Source organism: Henckelia pumila, chromosome 3 (genome assembly GCF_033568475.1).
Source record: "Henckelia pumila isolate YLH828 chromosome 3, ASM3356847v2, whole genome shotgun sequence".
Lineage (NCBI taxonomy): Eukaryota > Viridiplantae > Streptophyta > Magnoliopsida > Lamiales > Gesneriaceae > Henckelia > Henckelia pumila.
In genome coordinates this window covers 54,840,522-54,849,447 of record NC_133122.1, presented here as the reverse complement: position 1 = coordinate 54,849,447, position 8,926 = coordinate 54,840,522, and positions in this window count along the sequence as shown.

Here is an 8,926-nt window from a genome sequence, read left to right as displayed (position 1 = left end):
CATAATTCTAGAAAGAATTATAATTGATAAAAATCAATTTTCATAATTTTCAATCTATTGTATTGTATTGTATTCAATAATGAATGTATATATTGTATTTATAATACAACTACAAAATAATAAAAGATAAAGTAAAATAATACAAAAGATATCAAAAGATATCATCTAAAAGTTTCCAAATATTTCCTAATAGACTTATAATACTCAAAATAATCAAAAATACTCAAAATATAAAATAATACACAAAAATCCGAAAACATACACTACACGCCGAGTGTGTGTAAATCCCGTACCGGAGCCTAGGCGCTTGAAACTGGAGCCTAGGCTCTGAAGCTGTCCAAATTGTGCATTATTCTTGAAAAAATCATAACTCAAAATCTAGCCGTCGGATCAAGCTGAAATTTTAACCGTAGCTTTATAACATCCTAACTACATTTTGGACGGTGGAGATTGGATTTTGATCTCTCTAGAATCTTCATAAAATTTTAGTACTCCACCACGAACTCCATGCTTTCCAACTTGGCTTCCTTGCTCCCCAACTTGATTGTCATTGATACCAATTCCTTCTAATCTTGATGGCAAATTATGAGAGAAATCTTGGAACAATATGAATCTTCGATAGCTTTTTAGATTCATATCAACAGGCTCTCAAAGCTGATACCAAAGGCATCGAGGGTCGCGCTCCCTCACCATAGAAAAACCAGCTCTCACTCCCTTCCGGATGAAAGGGTACTAATATCTGATAGCAGTCCATTGAAGCTCAATAGGTAGTCAACATATCTATTCCCAGAATGCAATCAAAGTCATCCATCGCCAGGACCATGAGATTCGCAATCAAAATGTTACCCTCGAACTCTAAAGGGCAACCCATCACTAGATGCTTAGCCAAAGCAGATTGGCCCATCGGAGTAGAAACTGAAACTACTACGTCTAGTACAATGCATGGTAACTTATGCTCTTAACAAAACGTGCAGAAATGAAGGACTGAGATGCACTAGTGTAAATAAGTACAAGAGCAGGTATATTATAAAGCAGAAATGTACCTGCGATGACTTTCTCATGCTCCTCCACTACTTGATCATGCCTCAAGGCAAACACCTGGCCAGAAGCTCGTGGCTTCAAATGAGAACTCCCAGCAGGCTGTCCCTGCGACCTCTGCTGAACGGTGGCCTGAGAACCAGATCATGAACCAGAACCCGAACCGCCTCCCCCATATAGTGGACAATCCCTCCGGATATGACCAGCCTCTTCACAAAGGAAACAAGCTCCAGAAGCTCTACGGCACTTGTCGGATGGATGGTTCTTCCCACAGTGATCACACTTGTCCTTCTTACCGAAACGGACAACACCTCTAGAACCAGAGGAAGAAGTAGATCCAGACTTCTTGAAATATTGGGCACGGGGACCCAAAGAACTAGTAGGTCTCGACTGAGAGAAAGACCTGTTTTGCCGAATGCTGTCCTCTGCCTGGTGACAACGGCTCACCAAACCTTCGTAGGGACATGTCGTCACCAACTGCCACACGGTCATGGATCTCAGGGTTAAGGCTTTGAAGGAACAGATTATACTTCATCTCGGAGCTATCGGCAATCTCGGGGCAATAGGATAGCAGATCAAAGAACTTCTGCTGATACTCGTCAATAGACATGACTCCCTGTCGTAGACTCAGTAGCTCGCCTGCCTTCGACTGACGGAGTGCAGGAGGAAAATACAGCTTCTGAAAAGCTGTGTGGAACTCGGCTCAGGTAGCCACTCCTCTCACCGCAACAAAAGGTGCAGAAGTAAACCTCCACCACCTGCGCGCACGTCCATCCAGAAGATAACCAAGGGTCTCCATCTTCTGCTCCTCGGTGCATTGGAAAGTCTGAAAAGTCATCTCCATGCGGTCTAACCAGTTCTCCGCATCCTCCGGAGACTCACCTCCAACCAAGGGCTTAGGTGCCATCTGCAGGAATCAACGTACACTGAAACGATCCTCATATCGATGACGATGGCGGCGTTCTCGACGAGGCTCTCGATCGGCATCACCCCAATGCCAACCAATACTGCCATGAGAACTCTGGTCGTCACGATATGCCATCTACAAAATTAATGTAGAATCTAAATCCCAATAATACTTTGCATGCTCTGATACCATAAATGTAGTGACCCTTACCTGGATCACCTACTAAACAGAACTTAGGCATGCAATTAACTTAATTAAATGGATATCAGAATAAAACTGCGGAAATCATAAACAATATACAATCCCAAGGCAAGGAATCTGTAAATACCCAAATATTATACAATCATATCGAACAGCTGTATTAATCAAATAACAACATAAATAAAACATAGGCGAAGCTCCAGCTGACCAACAACTGCCTAGCCCCTCCTGGATCCACTCGCCTCATCCAATCGCAAACCTGCCCCATGAAATAGGGTGTCCAGAAACACAGAGTACGAGACGTGAGCATAAAACGCTCAGTACGAGAGTATGAGTATACATGCATGCAAAGTGAACTCCCTATAACTCGAGATCAAGGATCAGATAACAGAGACAGACCGGGCCCTGGTATGTAGCACGCTGTGCCGTCGCTTCAGGAGGTGGCTCCCTTACCATAATTCCAGTGAATATGCCGGACCCAAATCGATGGAAGTCCAACCACTAACAGGATAGGGAAAAACCCTACTAACAAACATCTCGAAGGAGATAGCTCAGTATGCAAATGAATGCAGCATAAATCAATGACATATAAACCATGCAGTCACATAATACATGCATACTCAGTCAGGATATCTCGAAACAATACTTTCGTACCTCAAATACTAGGCAAGTGCTATCAGCCCTAGGTCCATGCCTATAATCCGCGCTACACTTCCAAATGATACTACTATCATTAAAGCGCTCTAAAAGCCTTAACTAAGCTAAAGCATACTCCTAAATATTTTTAGGAAGCAAAAGCTATACCTTCGTCCGTGTTAGCCCTTTGCTGTCGACTGCCTCAAAACTAGGCCACAGCTCCGCTACGACGCCTGGATCACTATGCCACTTCCGGATTCCCGATGGGACGCCTAGAATTCCCTAGATCTGAGTTAGAAGGCTAAGGAATCGAGAGAGAAGAGGTGATTGGTGCGTCTAAATCTGAATCTCGGCCCTCCTATTTATAGACGGAGTTCGGATCATCCGAACTGGACTTCGGAGCGTCCGAACATGATCGGACCGTCCGATCTCGACTTCGGGTCTTTCGAACCCAATAATACGTCATTGCTTACGTCAGCACAATGACGTCATCCATGACGACTGTCGACAGCACGTTCGGAGCATCCGAACCACTCTTCGGATCGTCCGAACCCTAACTTCGGACCGTTTGAACCTTGACTTCGGAGCCTCCGAACTCGATGACCCTCACGTTTACTCTTAACTAGTAGGATTAATGAATTGATTAACACTTAATCACTGATTTCGGATACGGGCTACTACAATCAAATAGTGACATCGCATATGCTACTAGGAAACCAAATAACCTAAATCACATCGAGTACTCTGGCCAGAGATTTGTCACACTAATATCTCCTTAGATCGCATAGGGTATCCACACTCGCAAGCGTGTAGTGAATCCTTGACAACAAAGCATCGACTCCTATATGTGTTGTAACTGTACCCAATCCCAACACCTGATGATCCCAATAGAGTCGGTAAACGAGTCAAAGTACAGTACTAGCATACAGAGTCTCCATGATGTTTCAAGTAATAAGGACTAATGGTGTACAACCAAAACCGCGGACTTATCCACTCAATTAATAATAACCACTTGGAAAATTAAAATAGGTTAGTTCGATCATTCATCATATGAATATCCATTTGCATGCTTTGAACATCTCTATGTTCCATACCAATGAAAGTGGTACCTAGCATCGCAAATGCTAGTCTCGATCTCGAGCGATCCTTATCCTTATTTGCGGACGGCTCAATTGACTAGGAACTGTTTAGAATATACAGTGACTATAAGATGTGTTTCATGATAGTGATCTCTCTTTATTCACTATCTCACCTTACTTACACTATAGTATATTCAAGGTCTTTATCAAAACAACAATAGTATATCACAATATAACATTATGAAAAAAGATAAAGAAAATGCCATTAATGAATGTAAATTATATTAAACAAAGATTGTTTACAATAAGAGACTCTCAAAGCCCTTAGCCACAACTTGGCTAGCGGGGCATCAACTCTTTCAATCTCCCACTTGCCCTATAGCCAACTAGTCATACTACGTAGTCCCATTGCTTTGCGATGTTTGTCAAACAATGGTCCTGGCAAGGGCTTAGTAAGTGGATCAGCGATATTGTCTGCAGAGGTCACTCTCTCGACAGTGATGTCTCCTCTTACCACGATCTCCCGGATGATATGGTATTTCCTCAGTATGTGTTTGGATCTTTGATGAGACCTTGGTTTTTTTGCCTGAGCAACGGCACCAGTGTTGTCGCAGTACATCGGGACTGGACCAACAGCTTCAGGAAATATGCCCAACTCTTGAACGAAATTCCTCATCCAAACGGCCTCTTTAGAAGCAGCTGATGCTGCAATGTATTCTGCCTCAGTAGTGGAATCCGCTGTGGTATCCTGCTTGGAAACTCTTCCAAGAGACAGCACCGCCATTGAGCATGAATACAAATCCAGAGGTTGACTTCGAGTCATCCACGTCACTTTGGAAGCTAGAGTCGGTATAGCCTTCCAATTTCAATTCTCTTCCTCCATAAACCATGAATATATTCTTAGTCTTTCTCAAGTACTTTAGAATATCCTTCACAGTTTTCCAATGCATTTGACCGTGATTGGCCTGATATCTGCTCGTGACACTCAGAGCAAAGGCTACATCCGGTCTGGTAGATATCATCCCATACATGATACTACCTATGGCTGATGCATATGGTATGTGTGTCATTTTCTCTATCTCTTCGTCAGTCTTGGGAGACATAGACTTGGATAGAGAAACTCCATGACACATAGGTAGATGTCCTCTCTTGGACTCATCCATAGAAAACCTTTTCAATATGGTGTTGATGTAGGTTGCTTGAGTGAGTCCTATCATTTTCTTAGATCTATCTTTATAGATCTGTATTCCTAGAATATAGGACGCCTCAACCAAATCCTTCATCGAGAATCTACCTGATAACCATATCTTTGTTGACTGCAACATCCCTACATCATTCCCAATGAGTAGGATGTCATCAACATAAAGTACTAAGAATGTCACAGCATCCTTAACTACTTTCTTGTACACGCATGGTTCCTACGGGTTCTTGATGAAACCAAAATCCTTTATTGTAGTGACCCTTACCTGGATCACCTACTAAACAGAACTTAGGCATGCAATAATCTTAATAAAACAGATATCAGAATAAACTTGCGGAAACCATAAATAAATACAATCCCAAGAAAAGGAATCTGTAATTTATCCAAATATTATACAACCAAATCGAATAGCTGTATCAACCCAAAAACAACAGAAATAAAACCTAGACGAAGCTCCAGCTGGCCAACCACTGCCTAGACCCTCTTGGATCCACTCGCCTCGTCCAATCGCAAACCTGCCCCATGGAATAGGGTGTCCAAAAACACAGAGTACGAGACGTGAGCATAAAAACGTTCAGTACGAGAGTATGAGTATACATGCATGCAAAGTGAACTCCCTATAAACTCGAGGTCAAGGATCAGATAACAGAGATAGACCAGGCCCTGGTATGTAGCACGCTGTGCCGTCGCTTCAGGAGGTGGCTCCCATACCGAAATACAAGTGGATATGCCGGACCCAAATCGATGGAAGTCCAACCACTAACAGGATAGGGAAAAACCCTACTAACAGACATCTCGAAGGAGATAGCTCAGTATGCAAATGAATGCAGCATAAATCAATGACATATAAACCATGCAGTCATATAATACATGCATACTCAGTCATGATATCTCGAACAGTACTTTCGTACCTCAAATCAGTGCAAGCTCTACCAACTCTAGTTCCATGCCTAAAGTCTGATCTATACTGCCAAATGATACTACTATCATTATAGTGCTCTAAAAGCCTTAACTAAGCTATTGCATACTCCTAAATATTTATAGGAAGCAAAAGCTATACCTTCGTCCGTCATTAGCCCTTTGATGTCGATGCCTCCAGAACTTGGGCAAACTCCGCTACGACTATCGAATGCCTCGACGACTCCCGGGGCAAGCCTAGGAAGGCTAGAACAAATCGAATACGATTAGAGTAGAGAGGAAATCCGGAATTGGCAATTGAAAGTGAATTCTCGGCCCTCTATTTATAGACAACGATCGGAGCCTCCGAACCTCGATCGGAACGTCCGAACCTCGATCGGAACGTCCGATCCTGCCATCGGAGCTTCCGAAGATCCTGATCTGCCGCGTGTCAAAATATCACTTGTTGACTTCGGATAGGGGTGATCGGAGCTTCCGATCTTGCCATACGTCATGCCTGACGTAATACCATCGGAGCTTCCGATCCTGCATCGGAGCTTCCGATCCTGTTCGGAGCTTCCGAACTCTACCCAAGTAATTATGATTAATTCCTTAATTACTGATTTTGGTTACGGGCTACTACATTCTCCCCCACTTAAGATATTTCATCCTCGAAATCAGATCTTAAGTACTGAATGTAATACAAAAATCAGAAACATTCTTTATTCAAATCAAACGTTTACAGAGTTTGCAACTGAATACAACTAAAAGAATGAAATCAAAACAACTCAGGATGGTCGTCACGCATCCTGTCTTCAAGTTCCCAAGTAGCCTCCTCAGTGCCTCGGCGTTGCCACTGAACTAAAACCAGAGGAATGACTTTGTTCCGCAAAACCTTATCCTTATAATCCAGGATACGAATAGGTTTTTCAACATAAGTCAAATCCTTGCTCACCTGAACCTCAGACCACTGCAGAATATGAGACTCATCCGCCACATACCATCGCAACAGAGATACGTGGAACACGTCGTGAATACTGGAAAGATGCAGTGGCAAAGCTAGTCGATAAGCCAAATCGCCAATACTCTCCAAGATCTCAAACGGACAGATAAATCTGGGAGACAACTTGCCCTTAAGGCCAAATCTGAGAATCTTGCGAAAAGGTGATACTCTCAGAAACACTTTCTCCCCGACATCGAACTGCAAAGGCCTATGCTTGGTATTAGCATAGCTGGCCTGACGATCCTGTGCAGTCTTAATCCGTTTCTTGATCTGATCAACAATGTCTATTGCTTGCTGGATAAACTCTGGTCTCTCAGCCTGTCTCTCCCCCACTTCTTTCCAGAAGAGTGGAGTACGACAACGTCGCCCGTACAACGCCTCAAAAGGTGCCCATCGCATGCTGAACACTCCCCAGAACCTAGAAGTAAACCTGGGGTCTCGATCGCTGGCAATGCTCACAGGCACTCCATGAAGTCGAACGACCTCCTGAATGTACATCCGTGCCATGCGATCCACAGAGTACTCTAGGCTATATGCAATGAAATGCGCTGACTTGGTGAGTCGGTCCACCACAACCCAGATAGCATCACAGTTCCTCGGGGATACCGGCAAATGGGTCACAAAGTCCATTGTGATAAACTCCCATTTCCATTCAGAAATAGGCAGACTGTGAAGCAATCCTTCAGGTCTTCGGTGCTCTGTCTTGACCTGTTGACACACCAAACATCTCGAAACAAACTGATAAACACTGTGTTTCATTCCCTTCCACCAGAAACGAGTACGTAGATCCTTGTACATCTTGTTGATCCCAGGATGAATACTCAACTTAGTGCGATGTGCCTGAGACAAAATCTCCTCTCGCAACTCTTCATCCTGCGGAATCACAAGCCTACCAGACAAACACAGAAAGCCATCTGACTGATAATGAAATCCAGACGAGCTACCCTCGTTAGCTAGACGAGCTAAATGCTGGGTCTTCGAATCAGACATCTGAGCATCTCAAATCCGTGAATACAAAGCTGGCTCAGATAATATTGCAAACATCTGGATACTCTGCATACCTTTCTTATGCTTGAAGGTATAACCTGAAGTACAACAGTCACTGATCGCACTAGACATCGAACAAGTCTGAAGTGCGGATAGTCGCACCTTGCGACTCAAAGCATCAGCAGTGAGATTAGCAGCTCCCGGATGGTACTTAATCTCTCAATCATAGTTCTTAAGCAAGTTCATCCAACGTCTCTGCCTCATGTTCAACTCCGCCTGAGTGAACAAATACTTGAGACTCTTATGGTCGGTGAAGATCTAAAATTTCTTGCCATACAGATAATGACACCAGATCTTCAAAGCGAACACAATGGCTGCTAACTCCAAATCATGGACTGGGTAGTTGTCCTCGTGAAGCTTCAGTTGTCTAGAAGCGTATGTGATCACATGCCCATTCTGAGTCAGGACACAACCTAACCCATGAAGAGAAGCATCAGTGTACACCACATACCCTCCAGATCCTGACGGTAATGCCAACACCGACGCAGAAGTCAACCGGCGTCGAAGCTCACAGAAGTTCTCCTCATACTCGGAGGACCACTCAAAATCCACACCCTTACGGGTAAGCTGCGTCAAAGTTCGAGCTAACTGAGAGAATATCAGAATGAAGCGACGATAATACCCTGCTAGACCAGAAAACTACGGATCTCAGCAACCGTCATCGGACGCGACCAATTAAGTACCGCTTCAATCTTGCTTGGATCAACAAAAATCCCTTCCCTGGATATGATATGGCCAAGAAAGACCACTCGATCCATCCAGAACTCACACTTGCTCAGCTTAGCGTATAACTGCTCATCCCGAAGAGTCTGCAGTACCAACCGCAAGTAAGAAACATGCTCTTCCGTATTACGCAAATACACCAAGATGTCGTCAATGAAGACCACGACAAACTTGTCCAAATACTTCCTGAAGAC